The sequence below is a fragment of the Pongo abelii genome, chromosome 18, assembly GCF_028885655.2.
Source record: "Pongo abelii isolate AG06213 chromosome 18, NHGRI_mPonAbe1-v2.0_pri, whole genome shotgun sequence".
Lineage (NCBI taxonomy): Eukaryota > Metazoa > Chordata > Mammalia > Primates > Hominidae > Pongo > Pongo abelii.
In genome coordinates this window covers 45,092,895-45,108,601 of record NC_072003.2, presented here as the reverse complement: position 1 = coordinate 45,108,601, position 15,707 = coordinate 45,092,895, and the positions used below count along the sequence as shown (strand labels likewise).

General features: G+C 48.4%; 1 pseudogene; it reads left to right on the top strand.

Annotated features, from left to right (window-relative positions):
- The first annotated feature begins 13,986 nt into the window (after window positions 1-13,986).
- LOC129050765 (nicotinamide phosphoribosyltransferase-like) lies at window positions 13,987-15,478 on the top strand (annotated as a pseudogene).
- Window positions 15,479-15,707: the final 229 nt, after the last annotated feature.

Here is a 15,707-nt window from a genome sequence, read left to right as displayed (position 1 = left end):
GGTGGTCTCAGCTACAGGTGAGCCCATGTCTCCCTCCCTGGCTCCTCTGCAGACCTGGACCTGGAGTGAGAAGTTCCAGATGATGAGAAAGCTGCTCCCCAAGGATCTGCTTGAGCCACTGCTTAAAAAAAGGGCCATATTGAAGGCACCCACAGCCTCTGGTGTGTGACTGGCAGCCTCAGACCCACTTGCCACCTGCTGCCAGGTTCTCCTATGGAGAGGGGTAAAATGAGGGAAGCTGGCACAGGCCCAGCCCTGTCAGGTGCCCTGAAGGCTGGTCAGGGTCCCCTGCAAGGCCTTCTAGCCTTCTGCTTCCTGGAAGGCCACCTCAGTGCCTTTTTCTGGCCCCTCTGAGTCTCTGGGAGGAGAAGGCCCAATTTCCCACTGGGCTGAGTGCGCAGGGCCATCCAGCCTCCTGCCCTCCATTGACACCATGGGGCCCACACCTGGGCCCATGCTGTCCAGCCATGGTCCTTTAAGGGAAGGATTTCCTTTGCATAGGACATTTGGCTTGCTGGTGTTTAAAAGTGACTAGTGATGTTGCTAAGAGAAATGAGGAAAAATTGTTGCTCAGTAAAACTCTCATAATCTTACTTCCTAGAGATGATGATGGAAGAAGTAGGAGCTGGAATTTCTTGGGTTCTAACTTTACCAGGGATGATGCAGCTGCTTTCTACACATAATATTCTATAATCTTTTGGACACCTTGTAAATGTCAATACTTTTATTGTTATTGTTTTTCTTGTTACTCAGGGATGAGGAAACTGAGTCTGAGAGGTTCCTGCCCAAGCCCACCGGGCACACAGCTGCTGCACCCCAAACCTGCTCCAGCCCTCACACTCCACATTCATTACTAAGCACTGCTGTCTCCTTGTGTTCAGTTTTTTCAAAAAATGTTTTTCTTGCCCTTTTCTATGAAGAGACTGAGGCTAAGGTTCCTGGGCTCCCAAGGCAGACCTGGTTGCCTCCACCATCTAGGTGAGCTTGGCCAGGTAGATACAGCCTGAGGCTCCTGTGAGTGGGGCCTGTCCCCTTCCAACCTTGGTCCTCCCAGGTACACAGCAACTTCATAGCAGCAGCCACACAGGGGCCATGATGGTCATCACCAGCAGCGTGACAGCCATCAGCCCAGTGAGGAGACCAAGATGCAGATGGTCATCGGGAAAGGCATGTTCTTCAGCCTGGGCTTTGACCAAAGTTCAGTGCTACTACAAGGATTTTGGAAAGGTGGTGGCCTCCGTAGCACCCACCACCAACCTGAATGGCGAGCACTAATACAAGGCAGTGGACATGGAGGGGCAGTGCACACTGGTCAGGGTGATGGTGGATGACCGTGGTTACCGGCTAATGGCCCAGTCCATTATCCCTGTCACCCCAGCCTGGGAGCAGGAGCAGAACTTTGTAGTTCGGCTCCACTGAATTTGGCAAGATAGTGGTATCACAGTCATGGTACCTGGAGCTGCTGGAGAGCTCAAGTTGGTGCTCAAGATACTGAGGCACTGGGTGCTCAATGACCACAATGAGGAGGTGGAGCTCTGCTCCCTGGTGGGTGCAAGGACATCATTGGCAAGACAGGCACCACCACAGCCTCCACCTGCTCTGTGTCTTCCCCCAGCCACAGCTTCCTGCCTGGGCCAGGGTGGAGCTTCCACGTCGGCTTCCTCCATGGCCATTGGCACAAACTCTTCTCCTTGTGTCAGGAGCTGGTGGATGCCTTCGTGGACAACAGGGAGGAACAGCCCTGGGAGTCTATAGCAGGGGACGGCTGCATCCAGAAAGCATGGGCACCCTGGGTTGTTCTGGGACTGGGTCCTTGAATAGACAAGTTCTGGAAAGTGAAGAAGCCACGCTCAATAGAGTCCCCTTCCCATCTCTCATCCACCCTGTGGTCAGTCTCCCAAATGCAGAGGTCAGGGGCTCGGCATTGATTGCAGACTAGAGAGCAGCCAAACCACTGACACAGCAGGGGCAGAGCTGATCTATTAAGGAGCATGTGGAAATCTGCTGGGTGGCTGTGAATGTCACAATGCTGGGGTGGGCAGGTGGGGCACAGGGTGTTGGTGCTGCTGGTGTTTTGTGCTTAGGAGTTGGCCTCATCAAATATACCAAAGCATGAAGAACTCTCTTTCTCAAAATGCCAGTGGCATTCCTGTCACTATTGAGAGCTCAGGCCTGAATGGGGAGCCCCTTTCTGAACCCCTCATTCTATAGCTCTCTTCCTGCTTTGGGAGATGGTGGTTTTGCTGTGACCCGCTGCTGTTGGGTGTGTGCAGGCACACATTGACACTTGAACACTGGACAAGATATGACCCCATGCCTGCAGGCTGTGCAGCCCCAACTTTCCTCAACCACAGCCAGCCACGAAGCTGCCAGGCCAGCAAAGCTTTCGAATACCCCATCCCATTTCCTGCTCCACCGTGTCTGCTGTGATCCAGGTACCCCACTTCATGAAGCTGACTGCCCTGCAGCAGATACAGCAGAAAGCCAGCAAGCTGGAGGACCCCACCTCCCTGGAAAATAGAAGTCCTCTCCCCATAGAGTATTAGTTTGAAGACCCTCTGGGACCCAAGGCAGAAAATGAGGAGAAGGGCAGCAACACTGGCAGCTTGGCCAAGGGGAAGGGGCTGTCCGAGACCATTGCTACAAAGGACAGCCCAAGGGAGATTGCCATGGATGCCACGGGAGAGCCCCCAGCCTGTCCTGACAGCTTGTCCTTGACAGGCATAGCTCATGACCCAGCCTCTGAGACAGGCAGGCAGACTTCTCCACAAGGAGATGTCAGGCGAGGCTCCAACAGTGTACCCCACCAATGGTGGTGGGAGGCCACCTCCCATCAGGCCCTGTCTCCACAGCAGACTCTTGGCACCAGGAGGTGATCCTCAACATGTACGAGGGAGTCAGCTTTATCAGCATCATGGCCTTCCACATTCCCTCAACCCCACATCTTCTCACCAGGCAAGGTGGTGGCTGGTCAGCACAGGAGCCCTGGAGGACAGGGCAGAGCCTCTTGGGGTTAGGGGGAGGAACTGGGGCCCTCTGTGCTGATGGGCCTGTCCAGCCATCTGAGCCCTGCTCCTGCCAGCCCCAGGTAGCCTCTGTCTTGCCACCCCTTTCTCCCTTCTGCCTGGCTCCAAGCTTCTCTGCTCCTCCTCCAGGGGTTCGCTTCCCCAAGTCCAGATGAAGTTCAGAACCAGGAGCAGCTGCTGAAAGATGTAGCTGCCTTCTAATGCTCTCCTGCCAGATCCCTGCTTGGAGAGGGAGGGGCCACAGGGGTAGGTGTGGGGCTTTCAGGCTTTATCACCCCAGTTGAAAGGCTTTTCCCTCTAGCTAGTGTAAGATGAATTTGGAAAGATGGGCTTCTTGCACTGTTGTTGGTGGGAACCAAGGGTGGCCTAGGGAATGTGTAGGGGCCACAGCTCCTGGGTGCTCTTCTGGAAAGATGTGGTTTCTGGAACTTTGCTAGAGTGACACAAAACAACCATGGTCAGTGAAACGTCAGTTCTTGGAGTCAGCTTGTGATTTTAATCCCCCTTCCTCCCCAGCAGTGTATTGGGCAGGGTGCTTCCTGCTCTAAGAAGCAGAGCCAGGCTCTGCAAAGCACCAGGGAGGCCTCTAGCCCACAGGCTCAGCTGCTCCTGACTTCCTCAGCTTCAAGGACTCATCTCTCGATCTCTCTCTCTCTCTCTCTTTCTCTCTCTCCATCTTCCCCCACTCCCTTCCAGCTGGCTCTGCCCTGTGGCTGCAGGGCTTGCGGGATGAACTCAAGGATAATTCTGGGGTGCACCCTGCCACCTTTACAGCCCACACTGCACAGGCTCATTATCCCTATGGCCAGTTAGAGTACAGGGATCTCCTGGTGATCCGAGAATGCCATGCTGAGAGCACAGGCACACTCAAGGCCTGGCTCAAGGGGCACCCCAAGAACCCCTGTCCCACCTCACTCCAGTCCCCACCAGCTTTGCCAATGTGCACCAATGCCTCCAGAACAAGGTGATTTTCTCCTGTGGGGCGTGCACAGCAAGGACCAGGAGAATGGAGGACAGAGCCAGCCTTGGTAGTGACACTGAGGGCGACCCTGAGAAGGCAGAGGATGGACGATGAGGAGATCCACCTGGAGAGCATCCAGCTCAAGACCAATAAGCATGATGGCCACCAGAGCAAGGAGGGTGATGAGGATAGGGCTAAGGTGCTACAGATGCTCTGCCATCCTCACCTGGGACAGGGGCTCCCCCCTAGCCACCACCAAGGCACTCCAACCCCAAGCCTCGCCCTAGGGCCTGGCCCTCCAGATTGCCAGCCTGGGTTACTTCATCCCAGAGCCATTCAGACAAATTCCGTCTCCCAAGGAATGAGCGAATTTCACAAAGAGCAAAGAGCCGAGACTCGGGTGGTAGTCTGTTTTTCATCCACATCTTTCACAGATGACATATCCCCACATTGCTTGTTTTGGGGGTGGTAAGGAAGGCAGGAGGACTGAATTCAGTTTGACAGTTTAATCTGAGGAAGCTTTGAGACACCTGGTGAAGTTGTTCTAGGAGTTAAAGCAAGGATAGAGTTGGGAGGCTTTAGCATAACTACAATAACTGAAGTCATGTGAGAGACTGACATTGACTAGGCACAAATAAGTGAGCCAGACAAGAGAAGAAGGTGAAGGCCAGAACACTAATATGAAAGGGGTAGGCAGAATATTAAAAGCTCACAGAGAGGAGTGGTAGCCTGAGAGGCAGGAGAAAAACCTGGAAAGCATGATGAACACTGGATGGTATTTTTCTTCTTTTTCCTTATGTGAATTTTCTCCACTTCTTTATTTAATAAACTCTGTTCTTCCCTCCCTCCATCCATCCCTTTCTTTCTCCCTCCCTCCCTCTTTTCCTCCCTCCCTCTGGTGAATTCCATCTCCAAAAACATGAGCAAATTCCCCAAAGAGCAAAGAGCTGAGACTCAGGTGGTAGTCCCTTTTCCATCCACATGGTTCACAGATGACATATCTCCACATTCAGCCCTGCAAAACAACGCGAGCCAGACAGTTTCACCCACACAGGAATCACACTCAGGCCAACTGAAGCATGATTTTGGATTCCACGTTCCTTTGCCCTCTGCAAGGGTGCCTGCTGTTGACGTCTCTCTGGCCCCTGAAAGCACGATCATGTTGACTGTTTGTTTCCCGAGCTCTGTGTGGACAAAGAAACTTCCAGGGAAGTGCGAAAAACCAGCATCATGTCGGTGATCTCCTTTCCAGTTTCCAAACCGGCCATATTAAAGACTCCCCATGTTGCAGGAAACAGGAATCCATCCTCAGGCCCTCGTGAACGGGATGTTTCTTTTCTCTGTGGTTTTGCCAAGAGAGAGAATTCCAGTTTCCGTAGAATTCCTGGAGAACCCCAGAGAGCCAGCCCTGAGGCCCCCCCTTCCGCGGCTTCTCTGGCCTCACCCCAACCCACCCCACAAGGCCCTGGTCCCTGTGGTTTTCAGCTTCATAGGGCGGGCTACACTGGCCCCTTGGGCCCCGAAGCTCATGCATATTCACAAAAAGGTGGAGCCTGCAGGGGTTTACAAGAGCCTCTGGCAAGGCCGGCCTCCTGGCTGGATGTGTGCGCAGTGCAGAGGCCTACCGAGGCATAGGGGAGCCCGCTGGCCTTACTCTGCCCGTGTCTGTCTGTGAAATTCCGGCCAGGTCTCCAGCCATGGCTCTTCCCACACGTTCCAACAGCCCTCTAGCGCAGAAAGCCCGAGGATGAGGACAACAAAGGAGGCTCCTTTGGACCCCGCGCAATACTGATTCCTTGCGAGCATACTTTGAACGAACCTGTACCCTGGCATGCCACCAGAGTACAGCTGGCCCACGCGATCGGCATTCAGGAGTCCAGGGTCCAGATTTGGTTTCAGAATGAGAGATCGCACCAGCTGAGGCAGCACCGGCGGGAACCTCGGCTCTGGCCCGGGAAACGCAGTCCACAAGAAGGCAGGCGAAAGCTACGACCATCAACTGATCTCAGACCACCGTGTTACTCCTAGTCTTTGAGTAACATCGCTCTCCAGGCATTGCCACCAGGGAGGAACTGGCCAGAGAGACGGGCCTCCCAGAGTCCAGGATTCAGATTTGGTTTCAGAATCAAAGGGCCAAGCATCCAGGCCAGGGTGGGGTGCAACACAGGTGGCTGGTGCAACGCGCCCCTGGGCAGATGCCACTCTCCCCACACCAGGGCGTGGGAAAGGTCGCTTCCCGCACCCCACATGCACAGCCCGCCTTGGGTTCTCCCACAGAGAGCTTTCGTGAGCCAGGCAGCAAGGGCCTTCACTCTGCTCCAACCCAGCCAGGCTGCGCAGGCATAAGGAAACTCCCACCCGCCTTGACACTCAGGGTTTTGGGGTTCGATGTCCTGGCCCCTAGGGAAGTGACTGTCTCCCACCGTCAGACTCCTCGGTGGCCTCCGCAACTGAACAGATGCCAGGAGGACCAGGACCCACAGCACGGCGGCCTGCTGGGGGCATGCTCAGTGGGACATCTTGGGCCTGGTCAAGCTGAGTCACAGAGGCAAGGTGTACTTGCGCCCCACCCGTCCCACCTGAGTCCACGGTGGGACTGCGGCCAGGGGCCCCAGGTCACCAGGGCGGCATGGGAACCCGAAGCCAAGGTGCCTCCACCTCCACAGCTCGCGCCCGCATAGGCCTCCGCGTGGCAGGGGCAGATGCAAACCATCCAGGCACCCTCCCAACTGCTCCAACAGCCGGAGAGCTCATCTGCACTCACCACCTGTTAGATGAGCTCCTGTCGACCCCAGAGTTTCAGCAAAAGGCAGAATTTCTTCTAGATCCAGAGCCACTGGGGAAACTAAAGGATGTGGAAAAGCCCACTCCGCTGGAACCACTTCTAAGCGAGGAAGAATACTGGGTCCTGCCCCAGGAGCTTTAGGACGCACGATTGGGGCAGGGTGAGGGCAGGGTGGTGGACTCTTTTTGGCGGTGAACATTAGGCTCGGTATGGAGAGGCATCTCTTCTCTTTCACCTGACCTGTGTAGAATCTTTGAGTTCCAGGTCCTGTGAGGGACTACACATAGAGGAGAGTTGTCATCCTTTCCTGAGCATCCCGGGGATCCCAGAGCCCTCCCAAATACACGAAGGTGGGCCGTCTACTGTGCATGCACAGGACCGCAGGCAGCTGGCTAGTCTTTGGGATCAGCCCAGGCAGAGGTCTCATCCCTTTTTCGTCCCGCGTTCTTCAGTGGGGTGGGGGGAGAACTCGGTCCTGCGAAACACTGGGGCCGGGCAGCAGACAGGTCTGCTCTCTTTTCCGCCGCTCGCCTCCGCTGCCTCCCCGCTCCAACGTCACTCACCCACCCCTGCCCCGCCAGCCTCCTCGCTATCACTCATGAGCGCCTGGTAGCTCAATGTAGAGCCAAAACCCGGCGCAAAGGAGGAAGGCAAAGGAGACTTATTTGGACCCCGACCCAAAGGGATGACCTGCGAGCGTGCTGTGAGCGGAACTCGTACCCTGGCATCACCACCAGAGAACAGTTGGCCCAAGCGATCGGCATTCAGGAGCCCAGTGTCCAGATTTGGTTTCAGAATGAGAAATCACGCCAGCTGAGGCAGCACCGGCGGGAACCTCGGCCCTGGCCTGGAAAATGCAGCCCTCAAGAAGGCAGGAGAAAGCAAACCGCTGTCACCTGATCCCAGACCAACTTGCTCCTCTGAGCATTTGAGAAAGATCACTTTCCAGGTATCAGCAACAGGGAGGAACAGGCTGGGTACCCTTGAAAAGGCAACTCTCTGCATGGTCTCTGACTTTTGGAGGAAAGACAAATGCTTTTGAGTATATTTTCCTCTTATTTTTTTGAGGCCGGTTGGTGGGTGGGGTAAGGCCAAGACTGGAGTTGAATTTTGAAGGTTCAGGGCTGGTGTCCATATGTCCCACTGGGTGAGCTAACCTGTGGCCTCACACAGTGATCCTGGGCCTTTTATGCCTGCTGTCCTTCAGAACTGTTTTTACTATTTAATGGAATGATGTGTGTGCTTCAGCTTGTTTAGCAAAACCACTCTCAAATCAGTTAACTTTTGAGATTAAAAAACACAAAACCATAGCACAGCTGTCTTTATTTATTTTTTTATTTTTTATTCATTTATTTTTTTTGACAGAGTCTCACTCTGTCACCCAGGCTAGAGTGCAATGGCAAGGTCTCAGCTCACTGCAACCTCCGCCTCCTGGGTTCAAATGATTCTCCTGCCACGGCCTCCTGAGTAACTGGGACTACAGGTGCATGCCACCACACCTAGCTATGGTTTTTGTATTTTTAGTATAGACAGGGTTTCACTATGTTGGCCAGGCAGGTCTCGAACTCCTGACCTCATGATTCACCCACCTCGGCCTCCCAAAGTGCTGGAATTACAGGTATGAGCCACTGCGCTCAACCCGCACAGCTGTCTTTAGGCAAGCAAGATCACATCTACTCCAGCGCAATCTGTCATCTGAAGACTTGAAAACAAAAACAAAGTTTTTATAGTCACTGGGTAAGCAGAGTCTGAATGCAAACTAATTAACACAAACCTTTGAAAGGTTACACTCAGTACAGAACTTTTAAACCTTGCTTTGTATGAAATGTACTTTTTGAACATAAGCTGCACTTTATTTTCTAATCCGAAGCATGAATAAGTTAAATACATGCTTTGAGGATGCTAGTAGTTGCGAGTGACATCTGATTGTGATTTTGCTTTGCAATTTCCTAATGAATAACATATTGAGCATCTTTTCATGAGCTCATTGGCCACTCGGATCATTTAGTCCTATACTGACTTGTTGTCATCACTAATCATCAAAATGTCATCTGATAGAATATGTTTTCTAAGTTAATTTACTTTTGAGAAATTTACAAGGGTATAAAATAATGTGCTCAGTGAATGTAGTCATCTCATTTAATCTTCGATGTTTTAGATGACAATAGTTTTTGATTTTTTGAGACAGAGTCTCATTCTATCGCCCAGGCTGGAGTGCAGGAGGGAGAACACAGCTCACTGCAGCCTCGACTTCCCAGGCTCAAGGGGTCCTCCAACCTCAGTTTCTGGAGTAGCTGTGGCTACATGAATGCACCACCATATCCAGCTTTTTGTAAATTTTGTAGAGATGGGGTTTTGCTATCTTGCCCAGGCTGGTCTCAAACTCCTGAGCTCCAAAAATCTGCCCAACTCAGCCTCCCAAAGTGCTGAGATTACAGGCATCAGCCATCAAACCTGGCTAAGATGGCTTGGTTTTCTTATTGGCATATTCTATATTCACCAAATGAAGTATCTACAGTCTCAGTCCTGGTAGGGTAAGCAAAAATAAATAATCTACAGTAATTTTGCATGCTTACATACAAATTTTATATCCAAATCCATAACTTATATTGGCCTAATTTTAAAGTTTTTTAAACAATATATATAATGGCCATCTAAATCTTTCATGGCCTTTTAAAATTAAAAGAGATTTGAAAGAATATCTAAATCTGAAAAATGTTTAAAGAGACATTTAAAACAATGAGAAATTTTGGTTATGTTTCAAAAAAATTTTAAATGTGTTCCTTTTTTTTACTTCCTAAATATTCTTATCTTAGTGTTTGTAGCCTGTATATTTTAAAAATTACTTATTCTTCTTAGTTTTTTAACTTATTACCAACGTTTTTATATTAATCTCCATAGTTGCAAAACTCTATCAATAGTTTTAATACTGCTTATTCTTAATAATATTTACATGTGTCTTTCACATTTTTTGTATCCTTTTCGTTTTATTAATGAATCAGAACATAGGCAATAAAAATTCAAAGCCAATGTCTCTTCTTCCGTTTGTCAAACCAACAATCTGTGAACACGGGATTACAATAAAAGAGAAAATGACTGTCTTGAACATCAGCGGATTCTCTTCCCTGTTCTCATTCATGCTGGCAGACTCCAGCTTGTGAGGAAGTGAGCCCAGCTGGGACCAACAGGCAGAAGATGCTGCACACACGTCCAGCTTAGGAGCAAAATGCAGCTCCTAACATTTCAAGCCATCTTGAAGAGGTTCTGAGGAAAGCCTCTGCACTGGGCGAAGGCTGTGGAGACTAGAACTCTGCGGCTCCTCTAAGGACAAACTGCGAGGCAGCCTCTGCCCCCACCTTTTTCTTTAGACTAAGGAGTGGTGATTGCCATAAAAGAATACCAGAAACGCAGAAATCCAAGCTCTGCTGTTCTGGCTCCCGATATTGGCAGTGGCTGCTGCCATCACGCCGGCTGCAGCAGGGAGGCGCGGCGGGGGCTGTACACTCCATGGAGCCCTGGGAGTCCCATCCCTTCTGAGTTGGAGCCTGAACTCCCCGGTGCGCTGCAGCCGCCCAAACCGCAGCTGCAGACCCAGGCCTCCTGCTCTACCGAGCAGCCAGGAGCCCCGCCCTCCCGAACTGCGGCTGTGGGTCCGAGCTTCCCTGTGCTCTTGGGTGAGGGCCGGGAACAGGAAATATCTGCCCTCCCGGGTGCAGCTGCAGCGACTGACCTCGGTTGCAGACCTGGGCCTCCTGTTTCACAGAGCAGGCAGGAGCCAGGCACAAGCGGGAGCCCTGCCCCTTCCGAGTTGGCGGGGCGGGATCTCCCCTGTGCAGCTGCCTCCGCTCGCCAGCTCAGGTGCAGGACCCGGGCGTCTCTGCAGCCTGCAGCCTCGGGGACACCAGGAAGGATCTCTGTCCCTGCAGGCTCAGGGGTATCAGCTACTGCTGCCTGGCCTCCCTCTGCTCCTGTCGCCTGCTCAGATGGCAGAGCAGGGGTTGGGGCCGAGCCTTAGGGGCCATGAATGGCAGCGGGAGGCAGATTGATTACTGGGCAGAAGGGGGAGGGTCCTCAGTAAGGACCCACCTGCAGGCCTGGGAGGGCCTGAAGGCTAGAGGCTGGGCTGCCAGTCCCGTGGACCGGAGTCTGATTGTGTTCTGGAGACAGAAGTTTATTGCAAAGAAGAATAGACAAATTAAAAAATATGAAAAGTCTATGGAGAAAAATAGAGCAAGTTCTCATATATGTTTTAGGAACTTGGAAAGTAAAATTTTTCTGTAATTGACTCATGAATAGTCTGAGATCAATGGAATACAAACTTTGCAAATAGAATAAAACATATGAAAATGTACCATACAATAAAAGCCGTGGTGTAAGAGGAATGCAAGCTTGGTGTGCCTCACTGGAGACTGATGCACACAAACATGTAGCAAAAACCTTGTCTCTCAACATGTTTGCCTCTTACAGATCTGGCATTTCCAGATGTACAGGAAGGTCATTTAATACTCCAGCGAGACTATCTTTGGCTATGGTCTGATGGACCAGCTCTTTCCTGACTCAAAATACATTGTAACCTCTTCTCACGGTTCACAGTGTGTTCCCTGTTGATTTGAGATGTTACTGCTGACAGCAAAAGTTTGCAACCTGTTACGGATCCCCTTGCTGGGTTAGAAAACCTTGAAGACAGTGCCACATAGTTTCATTAATGTTTTCTATTGGTGGCTTTCCTGGTTAAGATGTAGTTGAGGGCCTCCTTCTTGCCCTAGGTACAGAGCTGGTAAGAGTTTGGAAACACTCCAGGGAGGGACCAACACTGTAGGGACTTTGGGATGAGCTATCGCAAAGTGGGATACTCTTACCCTATACCCCATTGTGGCCCAGCGAGAGAATTCAGCACACTGATTTAAAATGTCAACTTACATAAAAAGTTTATACCCCCTTTACATTTATCTAATTTATCTATATAAACAATGTACCTGGATTACTCACAAGAACTGGGATATTAGAAAAAGCTAGTTGCCATTTCAAGTTATTTCTGTTAATTATTCTTTTACCATTTTATTATCTGGTGTTCACCAATGTAAGAAACTTAAGTACATGAGTATTTTGACAATAACTCAGAAGATACACCTGTTTTTACTAAACAAACTATTAAATAAGCCTTAATTATTTAAAAAGTATGTAAACAAAAATTATTCTGTTTCATACTGGGCTGATATTTGTACATAATCCTTCTTGTCAAACACTAGCACCTTAAAACCCTTGTCAGGCACAAATATTAAACTGTTTTACCAGTAAACCCAGACAAAAAGTATGGTGACAATTTAAAAACATGTTCATTTTTATTTACTAATAATTTGTAAAGCAACTCATTTTTTAAAGATTTGCTCAAGTCATTTGACTAAACAGCATCCAGCTTAAATACTATATATTTTCTATGAGGGCTCATTTATCCTTAAGGAATTTCTGGCCAACGACACCAGATTTTTCCATGTAGACACAATATAAAACATAATCCAGACACATATAGATAAACAAATCTACACACATACATAAACAAATCTACACACATATAAACAGAGACCTTAAAGTTTTAATTTTAGGATTTTAGTCATAAAATAGTAATACAAACTCACCAGTTAGACAATTGAATCAAAATTCTGTGCTTTATGACACATGAGATTTGTACACATTGATGGAGGTATGTATGATATTTTGTTACGTGGATAGAATGGGCAGTGAGCAAGTCAGGGCATTTAGGATATTCATCACCATGAGCATTTCCTATTTCTATATGTTGAGATCGTTTCAAGTCCTTATGTCTTGCTGTTTTGAAATGTACAATATATCATTGAAAACAATAGTCACCTTCCTCTACTATCAAACATTAGAATTTATTACTTCTATTTGACTGAGTTTGTACCCATTCTCCAACCTCTCTTCTCCCCCACACATAACCACATCTTTCCCAGCCCCTGGTAAATATTATTGTACTCTAATTGAGACCTGTTCACCTGACTAAACTGTATTTGCCCCAGTAGGTAATCCACTGAAGGCTGTAGACCAAAATTTTGAGTAAAGCAATACATGTGGCAGTTTGGTTTTTCAAAAACCATTTTTACCTTTTCTTACCCTCCCTTTTTTTAAGTTTTAAATGAGTTTAGCATTAAATTTCCAATGTTTATATTTTAATGACGACTGACTGAACTGTATTTTTTTAAAAAACCAAAATCTCCATGTAGCCTCGAATTAGTAACACATATTTTTCTTTGATGCTCTGATTTGCTTGATTAGCAAATGTAGCTTATATTCCCTGCGGTTTTCATTTTGGCCTCTACGTGACAGAAAAAGCAAAAATTTTATGCTGGACAGAATTACCTTATATTACTGCTCTGAGCTCAAGATTTTGACCTGTTTGATCTTCCAATCTAACCCTTTTTTTTTTTTTTCTTTTGAGACGAAGTTTCCCTCTTGTTGCCCAGGCTAGAGTGCAATGGCATGATCTCAGCTCACCGCAACCTCCGCCTCCCGGGTTCAAGCGATTCTCCTGCCTCAGCCTCCCGAGTAGCTGCGATTACAGGCATGTGCCACGATGACTGGCTAATTTTGTATTTTTAGTAGAGACGGCGGTTTCTCCATGTTGGTCAGGCTGGTCTCGAACTCCGACCTCAGGCGATCCGCCTGGCTCGGCCTCCCAAAGTGCTGGGATTACAGGCGTAAGCCACCGCGCCCAGCCCTGCCAGTCTAACTTTTTGAAATATTTCTCTAGTTCTTTTTTGTTTAGGTTATTAATTGTCCAATTAAGTTTTCTATCTGTACAAAATTGTTAGGCAAACCTAAATTTATATTTATAAAAGGTGTCTAGGTTTTCGGTTACCATGGAGCTGTTGTAACTTATAAAGCCATTAGTTTGAAAGCATTTTAGGTCTTCTTTTTTACAAATCTTTGGCTGGGCGAGGTGGGGAGGCCGCCAGAGCTCCCAGACTGCCAGCCCCCCAGCCGCCGCGGCCACCGCAGTCACCCACGCAGCGTCACGGCTTCTGGGCCCGCCCTCCCCTGACCCCTCCCCTCTCTCCGTTTCCCCCTCCTCTCCCCTTCTTCCTCCTCCGACCCAGCAGTGACTTAATTAACCAACAGAGCGTGGTGAAGCCCATTTTTCTCCTTTCTCGCAGCCAAGCCGGGCAGCTCGCGGCGCGCGGCTTCTGCCTTCCGGCCAGAGATGAATGCTGGGGCAGAAGCCGAGTTCAACATCCTCCTGGCTACCGACTCCTACAAGGTTACTCACTATAAACAATATCCACCCAACACAAGCAAAGTTTATTCCTACTTTGAATGCTGTGAAAAGAAGACAGAAAATTCCAAAATTAAAGAAGGTGAAATACGAGGAAACAGTACTTTATGGGTTGCCATACATTCTTAATAAGTACTTAAAAGGTAAAGTAGTAGCCAAAGAGAAAATCCAGGGAGCCAAAGAGGTCTACAAAGAACATTTCCATGATGATGTCTTTAATGAAAAGGGATGGGACTACATTCCTAAGAAATATGATGGGCATCTTCCAATAGAAGTAAAAGCTGTTCCCGCGGGCTCTGTCACTCCCAGAGGAAATGTTCTCTTCACGGTGGAAAACACAGATCCAAAGTGTTACTGGCTTACAAATTGGATTAAGACTATCCTTGTTCAGTCCTGGTATCTAACCACAGTGGCCACAAATTCTAGAGAGCAGAAGAAAATATTGGCCAAATGTTTGTTAGAAACTTCTGGTAACTTAGATGGTCTGGAATACAAGTTACATGATTTTGGCTACAGAGGAGCCTCTTCCCAGGAGACTGCTGGCATAGGAGCATCTGCTCATTTGGTTAACTTCAAAGGAACAGATACAGTAGCAGGAATTGCTCTAATTAAAAAAATATTATGGAACGAAAGATCCTGTTCCAGGCTATTCTGTTCCAGCAGCAGAACACAGTACCATAAGAGCTTGGGGGAAAGACCATGAAAAAGATGCTTTTGAACATATAGTAACACAGTTTTCATCAGTGCCTGTATCTGTGGTCAGCGATAGCTATGACATCTATAATAAGTATGAGAAAATATGGGGTGAAGATCTAAGACATTTAATAGTATCGAGAAGTACAGAGGCACCACTAATCATCAGACCTGATTCTGGAAACCCTCATGACACTGTGTTAAAGGTTTTGGAGATTTTAGTAAGAAGTTTCCTGTTACTGAGAACTCAAAGGGCTACAAGTTGCTGCCACCTTATCTTAGAGTTATTCAAGGGGATGGAGTAGTTATTAATACCTTACAAGAGATTGTAGAAGGCATGAAACAAAAAAAGGTGGAGTATTGAAAATGTTTCCTTCAGTTCTGGTGGAGCTTTGCTACAGAAGTTAACAAGAGATCTCTTGAATTGTTCCTTCAAGTGTGGTTATGTTGTAACCAATGGCCTTGGGATTAACGTCTTCAAGGACCCAGTTGCTGATCCCAACAAAAGTTCCAGAAGGGCCGATTATCTTTACATAGAACGCCAGCAGGGAATTTTGTTACACTGGAGGAAGGAATAGGAGACCTTGAGGAATATGGTCATGATCTTCTCCATACTGTCTTCAAGAATGGCAATGTGACAAAAAGCTGTTCATTTGATGAAGTAAGAAAAAATGCACAGGTGAATATTGAACTGGAAGCAGCACCTCATTAGGCTTTATGACTGGGTGTGTGGTGTGTGTGTGTGTGTGTGTGTGTATGTAATACATGTTTATTGTTACAGATGTCTCGGGTTTCTTTGTGTTTTATGATACGTTACAGCCAAATTATTTGTTGGTTTATGGACATACTGGCCTTTCATTTTTTTTTCCAGTGTTTAGGTGATCTCAAATTAGGAAATGCCCTTAACCATGTAAAAGATTAGTGCTAAAGTAAGCTTTTTAGGGCCCTTTG